Below are 16,345 nucleotides of genomic sequence, written 5' to 3'. Positions count from 1 at the left end.
GTACCTAAATGTCAATACCGAAAATGTATGTACCTAAATATCAATACCAAAATGTATGTACCTAAATGTATTTACCGAAATATAATAATTGAATTAATGTACCTAAAAGTCGATACTCAAATCTGTGTACCAAAGTGTACGTAACGAAATACATTATATTGACCGAAATGCATTATATTGAATCAATGTAACTACATGTTTGTACCGATGGATATACCAAAATATTCAAATGTATTAATGTACCTAAATAAAGAATATACAAAATTGTTATCGGAATATATATTATAAAAAAATTAGTTGCCTAAATGTAGACATTAAAATATGTTATGATAAATGAAATAAAAATTAAATTTAAATGTAATTAATACATTAAAATAAAAATAAAAGGATAAAATAAAACATCAAAATACAACTAATAAATGATATGATTAAATGTGCTAGGGACTAAAATTGGATTTTAATCTTACATATGGTTATAATCTAAAACTCATCTTTTTTAAGGATTAAAATGAAGTTTTCTATAAATAAAAAAAAAAAAAAAAAAGAAGTCTTAATGAAACACTTTTGGTACTGTTCACTTTTAACGTTAAGGACATTTTTAATCTAAAATGTCACTCCTGGTACTATTCACTTACAACACATTTTTGTCTTTTTTGTTAAAACTCAAAGTTTTCAAGTTTTTTTTATTAGTTTTTCTATAAAAAAAAGATGTATAAGCTTTGTAAGCAAGTAAAAAATATCCTCCTTTTCTTTTCGATATTGAGTCATTAGCTATGCAAATTAAAGATGTGAAATTTGGGTTTGTTCCGCGGGGTGGCAATCTTGCTGCCCACGCAGTTGCTTCATTTGCCCCCTTGCATGTTGGTGCATTCCTTTGGAACGAAATTGGTTCAGAATTTCTATTTAATACTCTTACAGAAGATGTAAACATTATAATAAAATCTATTTTTTCAAGAAAAAAAAAATCTCCTTCAAGGCATGTTTGTTTATAAGAGATAAAAACAATATCCTTCATGTATTTATTAACCACCACAAGAATGAAATGTGAGTGAATTCTTCTATTTTTAAATATTCTTTCTCATACATATTCATATGCATCCACATTTTTTCTCGTACGAGTTTCTTCTCATCCTCATATTACGTATAAACGCGATCTGAAGCTCATTCGACATTTTTATTTATGCACTTGTAAATAGTAAAATTGAGTAGAAAATTCGGTTTGAGCAAAGATTTGTAATACATTTAATGTCATAAATTTTTCGTCATCTGATGATCAAGGAATAATAATGACACATTTTTTAATCGGCTATCAAGAATTGAGCTTAAAATGTTAAAAACTCACTCATTCATTTGCCCTTTAATATAAAATGTAAATGTTAGTAACCATACATGCCTTTAAATTAAGAGACCATCATCTACCATCTGATCAAGAGAACATGTTTGTATAAATTAACAAGGAAACCAACATGAAAAGAGTGATTTGTGAAATTTTTCCTTTCTAATAAAGCTCATTTGTTAATCAGTTTGTTTTCATTTTATCAAATAGTTATTCTGAAAACACTACTAACACTACATTATACGTGAAAGTATTATATTTAACTCTCATAAATAGCATCACGGTTGAGACTGGTAATTAAATTATAGCTGATGTTTTATGTGATTTAGTTCAGTTTCGCTATCACACAATATAATTGAATAAAAGAAATTCACTTTGACAACATATTTACTTGTTTTTATTTGTTTTCATTAAAAACTATTATCTAGTTCTCAAAATGAATGTGTGAGTTTTAAATTAATTTGTTTATTTTTTCTCAACAAGGTTTTCATTATATTTTAACATTGTCTTTGACAGGAAAGTGAATCTTCTAGTGTTATTTCTGGTCTCTAATCGATTGATTTTGATCCTCCTTGACCTCTTCGTACGTAGTGGTCTATTTGTTTGGACCGCATTCGAAATATGACTTTTTACACCTTTGACACTGGCGGATCCAAACAGGGGCGGAATGGGTCAGCCGATCCTTCCAACTTTTGCAAACCTCCATGGGAGATCTAAGTGTTGCCCCTTTGAAGCTTAGAACTGTCCTTGAGATATGCCCTCTAACCGCTTGATGAAATGCCTCAATGAACATTGGGCAGGGTAAGGCATTATATGCAGCGCGCAGCTCCTTCGCTGCTGATACTAAGTCTCTTCTGCTGCCAAGATAAAGTCACTTTTGCTGCTGCTATGCGGCACAACTAGGTCAATTTATATGCTCTCTTAACAATAAGACCTGACCACTTGAAAAAATAAAAAATTACTTAACCTTCTAGTCTAGACATATTTAAACCCAAGTCTTTAATCATAATTTCTATCAATCCCAGCCCAAATTCTAGATCTTTAAAATTTCAATTTTCCTTTATAAATAATGAAGTTAATACATTTTCAAAATATGAAACCGCGTCGTGGATAAACAATTGTAGTTTGTAATGTTATTTTATGAATTTTGGAGTTATGATTTTATTTCTAAGGCTATTTATTTGTCGAAAAAATATTTGCGAATTTTATACGTGACCTCCCAATTTTTTTTTTTTGATTTGCCACTGGCCTCTCACATATATCTCAAAGGCAATGTGGTTGCGGACAATTTTGCTAACATAGGCTTGTCTTCTCCAACTTCGGTATGACAGGATTCCCCTCCGTTGGTGATTCGAGCTACTTTGTTTTCAGACTTTTTTGGCTTTCCTGGGTTCCGCTTCTACTTTGTTTTCAGATTATTTTGGCTTTCCTGGGTTCCGCTTCTCAACTTAATATGCATCTCGGCATACAGGTTTGTCTCATTTTTTGATTTTTTTTTCTTAACCTTGTGATGTGAATTGCTCTGTTTTGCAGATTTAGACCTTTAGGTTCGTCTTTAGAGGTGTTAGGTTTCATGTTCCCCTCTCTTTTCCTTGTAACTTTGTTGTTTTTATTTCTAGAATGGTAAGGTTTATGTCCCCCTTCTTTTTCATGTATTTTTTTATTATCATTCTTTCTTGTATTATGAGAGGTTAGGTTTATCTTCTCCCTGACTAGGTGTACCTCTTTTTTCGTTATCAATAAAATTCCCCTCGTACCGTCGAGGTGTTCTAAAAAAAGGGAGAAAAGCTAAGAAAATACACAGAGAGAAAGATGAAATGGGAGAGAAATTTTTGCAGTATCTATTAATGAATCACTATTCATGGGATTTTCTTGAGTGCTCCGGAATAATTAGGACTCTTAAGTGTTTTAACCGTTAGATCTTTGTTTAAAAACATAAAAATTAAAATCTAGCAGTAAACACATATGGAATATCGAATACTCTGGAGCACCCAAAAAAAATTTCACTATTCACTATCACAAAAAACACTGTCGACACTTTATAGTAAAGTGGTAATCTTAACCTCTTAAGTGAGCTAACTTCTAACCAACTCACCGCACTCAACCAATTTACTAACAACTTCACTAAGTACATGCCAGTGTTAAGATTGTGACATAAGTCAGTTAATAAGCCTTTTAGGTTTGAGATTGTAGGTCATAAAACTTGGAGCTGTAGTTCTATTTTCTTTTTTCAGTCTGAAGCAGCAAAGTTCGGGAGCCACCGGACCTGTAAGTCTCTCAAATTTATCACTCTCCTCTCTCTGTATCCATTGATTTTCTCATAAATTGCCACTTTTACTCCCTTTGTTTTCATTATTTTATCATAAAATTCTGCTTTTAAGTTTGAGTTACTGGTACTCGTGCAATGAAAAATCTCCACACAAATTATTATGAAGTAGTTAACACGATAATTCTCAACAATTGTGGAAAGGTAAAATAGGTGCAATAAAAGAGAAAATTAACTGACGGATGGCGAATTTAGTTCCAACACTTGCTCATCTAATGCTTGCTGATGGTAAGAGCCCTTCGTTCAAATACTCACCATGTGGTTTGAGTGTTTGAAATCGCACTAGAGTGCCCCACACCAACCTTCTCCTTTGCCGGACACCTTGTGCAGAATTTGCACCAGTGTCCAATTCCTTCGACGTGATGGGATATTTAGGTGATTCTCCGCCTGAGTCTCTTTCCATTTCTTCTGCTTGTGGACGGCGACGGTGACGATCTCCGTTTGAGTGTCTGAATGCTCACCCTTAATGTAGTGTCGTATCCGGAATGTAGCAAGTTAAGCATAGCGTATTGCTGACTTGACGGTGGTTTTCTTTCTAAAATCAACGATTTCAGTTCGACATGCCGTTCTGACTCCAAATTTTTTTCTTTTAATAAGAGCGAGGGCTTGTCTCACCCAAACTGTTGTACTAATTTGATCTAACTTGACCGTCAAACCTCTGGTTCCAACACCGTCAAGCCATGCGCAGGGAAGACATCCACAATTGGTTCAAGATAGTTGCGGGTAATATAAGAAGGGGTTTTTTGAACTTTAATCCTTGAAGAAGATTAAAATTCAATAAAAACCTAATGCTAGATTGGATATTGATTTTAATTCTCTAATATGTACTTAATTCAAATTTATATTATATTTTTGTTTTAATATTTAATGGATATCTTATTTAATGTCATTACATTAAAATTAAAATTATTTATTATTATACACATTTTAATTCATTATATTTATTTTACTTTCTCTGATAGTGTACCTAAATGTCCGTATCATAATATATTTTACTAAATTAGTGTACCGACATGTCCGTACCTAAATATATTGTAGTGAATTAGTAACAAATAAGAAAATATGCAAAAACATAAGTGTACCGAATTTTTTTTTACTCTTGTGATGTAAGATTCTTAAAAAAAAATTATTTGAATAAGAGATTTATAACTACGAAGATATGTCAAATAAATAAATAAAAATTCCTAAGTATGTTATTTGATACTCAGTTTATTTATTTTGGCTTTTTATATTAGCATCCCACAAAATATTCAATGCACCCCACATTAAAATTTAATATTAAATAATTTATTTACCTTACTATGCAATGACAATTTTGACCTTATTAGGTTTAAAAAAATAAAAAATTTCTAAATACATCTCAGATCACTTTTAATGTATTATTTATCTTCTTCAACTATCAAAATCCCTCCAACCAATGAAACTACAAACATGTTGAATGAGAAAAATTATTTTTGACTAATGAAACACGAAATCGATGTTTCGGAAGCTTCACATGAGGTAAGACTTCATATTTTTTTTTTTATTGTTTTAGTGATTTTGAATTCATCGATAATTATTTAATCTTGATTTTGTTCCGTTGTTCAAGCTTCTATGTTCGTATTCATTGTTTAGAGATCACAGGGATTACATGAAGAATTAAACACCTAAAATTATCACCAATATTAAAAACAAATGACATGGGTTTAAATGGTGGAATTGAAAACAACCCACATATGCTTTAAATCTTAGGCGGCATCTTTTGTCAAAATTCCAGTCGGCATTTTTTGTCCAAATTAAAAGCTTTATAAGATTTGAGAAATGTGGGTGTATAGAAAAGATGAGGTGCATGTAGAAAATGTAAGGTGTATATTGAGAATGTGAGGTGTGAGGATATTATGGGGAAGTATGTGGGGTGTATTAAGATAATGTTTCATTGAAAAAGCAAATATGAGGTGTGTTGATGCATAAAACCAGAGGGGTCTTGGAACAACGTAAATCCGACCGTGAATCTGCAAAAAAGTAAAGAACACAAGATGTATCGTGGTTCACCCCAATGTTTGGGCTACGTCCACATTGATGTTGATATTATTCCTCTGTAACTGTATGTATGGATTACAAAGTGTTGTTGTGTTTGTGAGGATATTGCCCTCTGTTGGGTTCACAGAGGAAGAGAGTTGAGAGATGGAGGCTCTGAATATGAGAGCCTCTGTTTGGGGATGTGAGGCTTGAGGATTGTGAGGGTGAGGAGTCTCTTTTATAGACTAAGAGCTCATATGGGTTCAATGTCTGGAAGCTCAAGTAACAAGGCCCAATATAATATGGTACTAACAGTAGTCCCCCAAGTCTTCAGTCAAGAGAGTCTTTTGGCTGGAGACTTGAAATTCAGTCTATGTGTGGGCTGAAGTAACTAGATGTCGTCTAGAACTGGTACTCGATATGAGGCGGTGTTCAATGTGAAATGATGCTCAACTAAAAGTAGCACATGTTGCGAGGGTGCTCGGCTTGTGGCTTATGTTGCCTTGTTTGGCTCGGCTTGTGGCGTTAAAGGTGAGGAAGTACCTTTTATAGAATAAGGGTTCGCTCCTCAATACATAAATGATGGGCTAGAGTTGATGCTCGCGGCGAGGCGGTTGCTCAGCAGGCGGCGATGCTCTCTAATGATGGTGAGGGAGTCCCTTTTATAGAATAAGGGCTCACTCCTCAATACATAAGTGATGGGTTAAGAGTGATGCTCGCGGAGAGGCGGTTGCTCAGCAGGCGGTGATGCTCTCTAATGATGGTGAGGGATGTATCGTGGTTCACCCCAATGTTTGGGCTACGTCCACACTGATGTTGATATTATTCCTCTGTAACTGTATGTATGGATTACAAAGTGTTGTTGTGTTTGTGAGGATATTGCCCTCTGTTGGGTTCACAGAAGAAGATAGTTGAGAGAGGGAAGCTCTGAATATGAGAGCCTCTGTTTGGGGATGTGAGGCTTGAGGATTGTGAGGGTGAGGAGTCTCTTTTATAGACTAAGAGCTCTTTATGGGCTCAATGTCTGGAAGCCCAAGTAACAAGGCTCAATATAATATGGTACTAACAGTAGTCCCCCAAGTCTTCAGTCAAAAGAGTCTTTTGGCTGGAGACTTGAAATTCAGTCTATATGTGCGCCGAAGTAACTAGATGTCGTCTAGAACTGATACTTGATATGAGGCGGTGTTCAATGTGAAATGATGCTCAACTAAAAGTAGTACATGTTGCGAGGGTGCTCGGCTTGTGGCTTATGTTGCCTTGTTTGGCTCGGCTTGTGGAGTTGAAGGTGATGGAGTCCTTTTTATAGAATAAGGGTTCGTTCCTCAATACATAAATGATGGGCTAGAGTTGATGCTCGCGGCGAGGCGGTTGCTCAGCAGGCGGCGATGCTCTCTAATGATGGTGAGGGAGTCCCTTTTATAGAATAAGGGCTCGCTCCTCAATACATAAGTGATGGGTTAAGAGTGATGCTCGCGGCGAGGCGGTTGCTCAGCAGGCGGCGATGCTCTCTAATGAAGGTGAGGGAGTCCCTTTTATAGAATAAGGGTTCGCTCCTCAATACATAAGTAATGGGCTAAGAGTCTCTCTCTAATAAAGGTGAAGGAGTCTTTTTTATAAAATAAGGGTTCGCTCATCAATACATGAATAATGGGTGCTCTCTAATGAAAGTGAGGGAGTCCCTTTTATAGAATAAGGGTTCGCTCCTCAGTACATAAATAATGGGCTAAGTCCCCCAAGTATTTTTCATGAGGCCCAGTTGCAAAAGCCCAATATATGGTACATAGTGTAGTCCCCCAAGTCTTCAGTTAATAGAGTCTGTTGGCTGGAGACTTCAAATTGAATCCATGTATGGGCCGAAGTGGCGATTGTTCGGATGCAGTATTTGTATACCCTACACTGAAGCTTTGTAGGTGAAGCTTTGCAAGTGAAGCTTTGAAGCTGGAGCTTTTGTAAATGAAGCTTTTGAAGCTGGAGCTCTCAAAGCTGGAACTCTGTAAATGAAGCTTTCGAAGCTGATTGACATGAATGATGCTCATGAATGTTTATGTTGATTGACATGAGTGATGCTCATGGATGTTGACATGAGTGATGCTCATAAATGTTGACATGAATGATGGTCATGAATGTTTATATATGATTGACATGAGTGATGCTCATGAATGTTTATGTACGAATGACATGAGTGATGCTCATGTATAATTTTGGAGTACTGGACGTACTTTTGATCACCTATTGGGTTATAATAGCGGCAGGCTGCCAAATAATTTTGGAGTACTGGACGTACTTTTGATCACCTAGTGGGTGATAATAGCGGCAGGCTGCCGAATAATTTTGGAGTACTGGACATACTTTTGATCACCTGGTTGGTGATAATAGAGGGTGAACCCTAAATGGAGGGGTGGAGGTTGGAGTTTGAAGTCATAGGGCCTGGCTCTTTTGGGCATATGGGCCTTCGCCCTCCACATAACATTCCAACCCACTATTTTGGGCTTGTGGGCTTGCCGACATTTTGGCCCTGTTTTTTTTTTTTTTTTTTGGCATGTTGCCTTCTTTCTTTATTTATGATTACCCTCTGTTGGGGTTATACAAATGTCTCCAAAGGATAACAAAAAATAAATCACATCATTCAAAAATAAATCTGACTCTCTGCTCAATGGGTCACGTCCATAATTCCCTTTTCTGCATGTCATCACCACTACAATTATGTCTGCTTCTTTTTATCTTCTTTTGCTTTCTGCTTTTCTTTCTGCTTTTCTCCAGACATCCTTTTTCTTTTTCTTTTGTATGAGTGGTTGAGCTGTCTGATGGTTTACAATGATCCCTGAGACTGATCGAGTAGTGAGTTGTATCATGATAAAGTAAAATAATAAAGAAAAAAGAATCTTATCTCCTTCAATGCTTTTCTGTATATTGCGCATGGTACTGCCGGACTTTCGCAGTGTGTTTTTGGATCCAATCATCGTCCAATAACAATCCCAACTCACTGTCTTTCGCTTTCTGCACAATGTACCTCCCATTGTTCATCATGAAAACATAGCACAAAGCGGAGTCCCTGTAAATCTTTGACTTAGCTTCCAAATTGCTCTTCAGAAGCTCCATAAGCCACACCATTTGCACGAACATGGACGAGCTTCGGTCATTAACCTTGGGCTAATGAGAAACCGAATCACTGTCCTCGAATCTGCCTCTTGTTTGTGGCGACTAGGGGACGTCACTAGCGACGTGAACTCCGGCACCCGGCTGCCAGATGGAGAGGGGGTTGGTTTGAGGACGAAACGGAAAGGGCTTTCGTAAAAAGCATTAAGCCTTTCACAATTACAAGCATAATCTGTATCGGCTGTGTCTTCCTCAGACTGGCTGCAGCTGCTTGAAGTGGCTTCATTGGTTTCGGACCAGACCGCACTGCTGGGCCTCCTAGTGCTTATCAGAGATGCACTTTTGTCCTTAACTTCCAAACAAGACTCAACCTTTTCCTCCACCTGATTGGAAGAAATCTTTCTCCTCCCGATTGACGAATCCCACCGGAGTATGTCATTCATCGAGACCTGAACCCCATCTTCGCCGTGGACTTCCCGCCTTCGAGTCCGATTCTGATTCATTAACCTCTTCAAAAACGACCCAAATAGCCCGAACCCTTGATTTTTGTTCTGGGTTTTTGGTTTAGAATTCGTCGACTGCTTCTGAATCCTATAACAGCTTCCACGAGCAGGGCGGCAGTTCTGTTCGGAATTTGGAGGAAGATGACATTGGGGCTTTTACATGGACTTTTGGCCGCTACGACGAGAAGTCAAAGAGCGGGGATTTTCTGAGGTTCGGCGAGTCTTTGAGGGAGAAAAAGCAGGCATTTTTTCAGAGATTGTCGGGAAAGTTTGAAACTTGGGAGATGGGTTTGCGTTTTTGACCTGTAAGTTTTGTTGGCTCTTGGTAGAAGCACTTTTCAGCTGGCAGCGTTTATCGGCAATGTAGTTCTTGAGCAGAAACGGCTCCTAGTCTTCTCTTAGCAGCTCGTGTAAGTGCTTTTGTGCCTCCATGTTCATCTAAAAAAGCTTGCAGGAGAACTGGGAGCTCTTTTCGGATTTTCTAGAGAGGGAGAATGGCTGATGAGAGAGAGATCTGCGAAGGTTTTCTGGAAAAACCTAAGGGGGAGGTTCTGGGTTTCTGCAGATTCACGACGGAGGTGACAATTTGAGAGATAACCGACATAGCTTTTCGTGTCGATTCCCACAGACGGCGCCAAATGTTGATGCACAAAATCGGAGGGGGTCTTGAAACAACGTAAATCCGACCGTGAATCTACAAGAAAGTAAAGAACACAAGATGTATCGTGGTTCACCCCAATGTTTGGGTTACGTCCACACTGATGTTGATATTATTCCTCTGTAATTGTATGTATGGATTACAAAGTGTTGTTGTGTTTGTAAGGATATTGCCCTCTGTTGGGTTCACAGAGGAAAAGAGTTGAGAGAGGGATGCTCTAAATATGAGAGCCTCTGTTTGGGGATGTGAGGCTTGAGGATTGTGAGGGTGAGGAGTCTCTTTTATAGACTAAGAGCTCCTCCCTTTTTACATAGATCATGGGCTCAATGTCTGGAAGCCCAAGTAACGAGACCCAATATAATATGGTACCAACAAGGTGTATTTAGTATGTGAAGTTTATTCAACAATTTGTGGGGTGTTAATATAATAAGCCTTTATTTTTTATCATTTAAAAGAAGAATTTTTTGAAAAGTCAAATAAATGAAGCCTAAAAAATAAAACCATCCCCGTAGGGATGGGAATGAAAATGAAAATTAATATAGTGAAGATACATTGTTTACAAAAGAAAAAATATGTAAACCCCGAATCAAGTATATATTATCCTTTGTTATTTAGAAGAATGTAAGAGAATTAGTCAACTAAAATAAACAACTTGTCCACTGCTTATTAGAATGGACAACAACTATAAATCCAAACATATTATAGATTTACAAGCTCTATCTATCTAGAGGATGAGATTGCTCATTGTTTAAAAAAAAAAGGAGAACAAAAAATGCCTAAAAAAAAAATATTTGAGATTGCAGTACAATACTGGAAGTGCACCACCTTACGTTCACTTCCTACAATAACAGATATACGTATACATAGAGAGCAACCCATAAACTCCCTTAAATTTTCATACATCATACCTGTAACCTACACCATGGCTTCTCAGATCATCAATTGGCCCTTGGACGGGCCGGATCACGATGACGATCTTTGCCCGATGCCCGCTCGGTCTTTGATCTCTTCGGTAGTCTCCTTACTTGCCTTCCACGCACCATCCATGGTGAGCTTGGCTCTGTCTCCCACAGTTTCTGCCATCTCAGTAGCTTTCACAGGTCCATCTCTTTTGCAGGGTCACTCGTCATGGCTAGACCTTGATGCTTCGCTTCATATTCCTTCACCGTCTCCTTTGCCGAGAAAGGCAAGCCCGATGTTCCACTAACTTCACCCCCACTTTCTCTTGCATCTGCCACTGCATTGGCACCCTGAAAATTGAGACCCATAAACACATGACAAAATTCTTGAACCAAAATAATAATAATAACAAGATTGAAAAACCATGTTATTTTTGTCACATATTTTACGTCCGACTATCAATATGAAGCGCTAATAACATATTCTAATCTCCAAAGTTTCTATGACACGAATAGATGTATAAATGTTTCTCTACGTAACAGAAGACCACATAACACCACAATATTAATGTCCCAGTGTCACATAAATTGCTCTTATTGGTTTGATATTTTGATTAGGTTGATGTGTAGTGTCAATATCATAACTTGAGAAAATAAAGCTCGGTGGTTGAGAACCAATTCTTGGAGTATCCGCCGGAGGGTTGAATCAAAGGTTTAGAGGCAACAGCTCTTCTTGCTATGATCAACATTGTTGCTGGCTTTGCTATGTTTTGGTGTTTTGTTTTCCACTTTATATATATTATTCTTCCTCAACTATGGTAGCGGTTGTTTCAGTGTCAAAATTGATATTATGGGAAGGAGCACCTATGCGAGAGACACGTGGAGCGGTTTGGACACCTTTTACATGCAACTTTTCTTTGGAATCAAACTCAAGTTGGCCTGTCAGCTTTCTTTGTCTCCTCCAACTTGATCTAGATATTCTCTCATATGGTGATATACTTCACCAACTGTTGGTTTGCAAATTGCAAACAAGCATCTCGTTTTTGGTTAATAAATCTAATGAGTATCTCCTTGCAACTAGGGTTGGGCTCAGTTCGGTACGGTTCGTTAGAGTACCGAAACTGAAACTTAAAAAATTTCGATACGATTCGGTTCGATATGAGAGTTTATACCGAATTGATACCAAACGTAATGGGTTCGGTTTGGAATGAAAACAGCCCAATTTGGTTTTGGGCTTCAGTCACAAGCCTTTTTATGAAAATAGGCCCAAACAGGTTTTGGGCTTCAATTGCAGTTTTTTTTTCTTGAAAATAGGTCCAATCCAAACTTTTTGTAGTGATGGAAAATAAAGTCTTTATTTCTTTTTTCAATCTTGGGCTCGGCTGAGGATAGGTCATTGATTCATTGAACCTCAAAATCCTTTTCTTGTCTTTTCTTTTTCCTTTTTTTTTTCAACCAAGAAAATGTTCATACTAGTGTCATACTATGAAATTAATCTTCAATCCAACAACAACAACAACAACAACAACAACAACAAAGCCTTTTCCCACTAAGTGGGGTCGGCTATATGAATCCTAGAACGCCATTGCGCTCGGTTTTGTGTCATGTCCTCCGTTAGATCCAAGTACTCTAAGTCTTTTCTTAGAGTCTCTTCCAAAGTTTTCCTAGGTCTTCCTCTACCCCTTCGGCCCTGAACCTCTGTCCCGTAGTCACATCTTCGAACCGGAGCGTCATTCGGCCTTCTTTGCACATGTCCAAATCACCGGAGCCGATTTTCTCTCATCTTTCCTACAATTTCGGCTACTCCTACTTTACCTCGGATATCCTCATTCCCAATCTTATCCTTTCTCGTGTGCCCACACATCCCACGAAGCATCCTCATCTCCGCTACACCCATTTTGTGTACGTGTTGATGCTTCACCGCCCAACATTCTGTGCCATACAACATCGCTGGCCTTATTGCCGTCCTATAAAATTTTCCCTTGAGCTTCAGTGGCCTACGACGGTCACACAACACGCCGGATGCATTCTTACACTTCATCCATCCAGCTCGTATTCTATGGTTGAGATCTCCATCTAATTCTCCGTTCTCTTGCAAGATAGATCCTAGGTAGCGAAAACGGTCGCTTTTTGTGATCTTCGCTAGATTGCTCCGGTCATTAGCGTGGATAAGTATATAAATGGATAGAGATAGGAAAGCAAACACAAGATGTACGTGGTTCACCCAGATTGGCTACGTCCACGGAATAGAAGAGTTCTCATTAATTGTGAAGGGTTTACACAAGTACATAGGTTCAAGCTCTCCTTTAGTGAGTACAAGTGAAAGATTTAGTACAAATGACATTAGGAAATATTGTGGGAGAATGATCTCGTAATCACGAAACTTCTAAGTATCGGAGTGTGGTGTCGTCTTGACTTGCCTTATCTGTCTCATAGGTAGATGTGGCATCTTCTCTGGAAGTACTCTTCCTCCATCCAGGGGTGGTATCTTTAACTGGTGGAGATGCACAAGGTAATGTATCAATTTCACTTGAAGCTTACTTGTAGTTTCAGGCTTGGTCAAGCGCGATACAAACCATGTAGTAGGAGTCCCCCAAGTCGCCGAGCTAGGGGGTCTGCTGAAAGAGGTGACAGACAAGGTAAGCAATCAGAGCTCCGACTGATTGTTCACCTTCTCCCCATCTTGCAGCAGCATGAAGGATAAAGAGAAGAAAAATGAGAAGAGATGATATGAGATACTTTTGCTTTTGAAGAAGTAACTTTCCACAGGCTTATTCTTGAACTGAGCTGGAGGGTTTTCTGGTTTCCTCCAGAGTATAAGGCCGACTGAAGAATTTGAGGGTCAAAACAAGTCCATCAAATCTAGAGTACGTTCCACCCTGCTGATATGGGATACTTTTGCTTTTGACAGAGTAATGGATGTATCGGCACGTGTGCTGTTACGCTTGTCTCCACATGCTTCCTTGTATCCTTCGCACTTGCCCTATCTGTTCCTCAAGCAGATGCGGAATCTTCCCTGGAAATATAAGATGTTGAAGATGAGTACTCGAGAGCAATGCCAGGTAAGTAATCAGGTAAGGGGTTCCAGGCAGTCAGTTCCTGGCTGGAAGCTTGATTCCAAGTGCTGACTGATTGCTCTCTTTCTCCTTGTCTTGCAGGTAAAAACAAGGCCAAAGGAAAAGACAGGGAAAAAGCATGATATGGGATACTCTTGCTTTTAACCCTGATGATATGAGATATTCTTGCTCTAGTATAGCTTGTTTGCAGAGGTATTATCGGGGGGAAGGAAAGCTGAATATTTCGAAAGGCTTCGTTGGGAGTGCCCTCTCAGATATGATGAAGGGTTGAGCATTTTTGCAGGTCTGCCTGTCTGTTGGGGATGGAGGTCGACATATATAGGAGTCTCCCTAAGAAGTAGTAATGCTATTCCTTTACCCTGCTTGGTCATAGCACGGTAGTGGGAGCTGCCAGTTTCACATGTTTTAACTCTGTCAGAGCACTTTGAAAAAGTGGTCTGTGGTATCTGGCTCTCGAGATTCGGAGAACGATGCCTCTTCGATTTTTGAGAAAGCAATCATGCTGGGGGTCTGGCTCTCGAGATTCGGATAGCAGTGTCTCTTCGATTTTTGAGAAAGTAATCATGTTGGGAGTTTGGCTCTCGAGATTCGGAGGGCGGTGCCTCTTCGATTTTGGAGCAAGCAATCTGTTGGGAGTGTTGTCTCGAATATGAGTAAAGGTTGGGCATGTTTGCTAGTCTACCTTGCCACGAAGCACAAAGGTTGACACACAGGGACTTTCCAATTATCCAGCAATGGTACTGTTCCTTTACCCTCTCTTCGATTTTGAGAAAGTAGTCATGTTGGGAGTCTGGCTCTCGAGATTCGGAGGACGGTGTCTCTTCGATTTTGGAGCAAGCAATCTTGTTGGGAGTGTTTTCTCGAATGTGAGTAAAGGTTGGGCATGTTTGCTAGTCTACCTTGCCACGAAGCACATAGGTTGACAAACAGGGACTTTCCAATTATCCAGCAGTGGTACTGTTCCTTTACCCTTGTGGGTAATAATATGGTAGCTAGACCTTCAAAATTTATGTGTCTAAACTTTGTTAGTGCTGTTTCTTTGCTATTCTTTTACCTTTCTTGGTCAGAGCGATGTAGTGGGAGTTGCAAGCTTCACGTGCTCAACTTTGGCAGAGAACTTTGGCAAAGTTATCTGTGGTACCCATGAGCTATTGTTGCGTGTGGGAAGTGGGTGATTGAACAGTAAGATTCATGTGCTTTCTACTTCACCAGAAGTCTTCGACAGAATGCCCATAATTTCTGCAAAGCTGAGTGTGCGTGTGACAGGTGCTGACAAGGCTAGAAAAGTAGGTGCCTCTTCGATTTCTGAGATCGGCCCTCGTGGTCTCTAAGCAGCCCAGCTTTTGAGAAAGCGAGCGCCTCTTCGATTGATTCGGAGAACGATGCCTCATCGATTTTTGAGAAAGCAATCATGCTGGGGGTCTGGCTCTCGAAGATTCGGGGAGCAGTGTCTCTTCGATTTGTGAGAAAGTAATCATGTTGGGAGTCTGGCTCTCGAGATTCGGAGGGCGGTGCCTCTTCGATTTTGGAGCAAGCAATCTTGTTGGGAGTATTTTCTCGAATGTGAGTAAAGGTTGGGCATGTTTGCTAGTCTACCTTGCCACGAAGCACAGAGGTTGACACACAGGGACTTTCCAATTATCCAGCAATGGTACTGTTCCTTTACCCTCTCTTCGATTTTTAAGAAAGTAGTCATGTTGGGAGTCTTGTGCACTGGGTACGACCTTTTAGTCATGTTGGGAGTCTGGCTCTCGAGATTCGGAGGACGGTGCCTCTTCGATTTTGGAGCAAGCAATCTTATTGGGAGTGTTTTCTCGAATGTGAGTAAAGGTTGGGCATGTTTGCTAGTCTACCTTGCCACGAAGCACAGAGGTTGACACACAGGGACTTTCCAATTATCCAGCAGTGGTACTATTCCTTTACCCTTGTGGGTAATAATATGGTAGCTAGACCTTCAAAATTTATGGGTCTAAACTTTGTTAGTGCTGTTTCTTTGCTATTCTTTTACCCTTCTTGGTCAGAGCGATGTAGTGGGAGTTGCAAGCTTCACGTGCTCAACTTTGGCAGAGAACTTTGGCAAAGTTATCTGTGGTACCCATGAGCTATTGTTGCGTGTGGGAAGTGGGTGATTGAACAGTAAGATTCATGTGTTTTCTACTTCCCCAGAAGTCTTCGACATAATGCCCATAATTTCCGCAAAGCTGAGTGTGCGTGTGACAGGTGCTGACAAGGCTGGAAAAGTAGGTGCCTCTTCGATTTCTGAGATCGGCCCTCGTGGTCTCTGGGGAGCCCAGCTTTTGAGAAAGCAAGCGCCTCTTCGATTTCTGAGATCAGCCTTCGAGGTCTTTGAGCAGCCCAACTTTTGAGAAAGCAAACGCCTCTTCGATTTCTGAGATCAACCCTCGTGATCTCTAAGCAGCCCAGCTTTTGAGAAAGCAAACGCCTCTTCGAT

Source organism: Malus domestica, chromosome 11, assembly GCF_042453785.1.
Source record: "Malus domestica chromosome 11, GDT2T_hap1".
Lineage (NCBI taxonomy): Eukaryota > Viridiplantae > Streptophyta > Magnoliopsida > Rosales > Rosaceae > Malus > Malus domestica.
The sequence above is the reverse complement of the archived record's forward strand: the minus strand, read 5'-3'. Positions refer to the sequence as shown.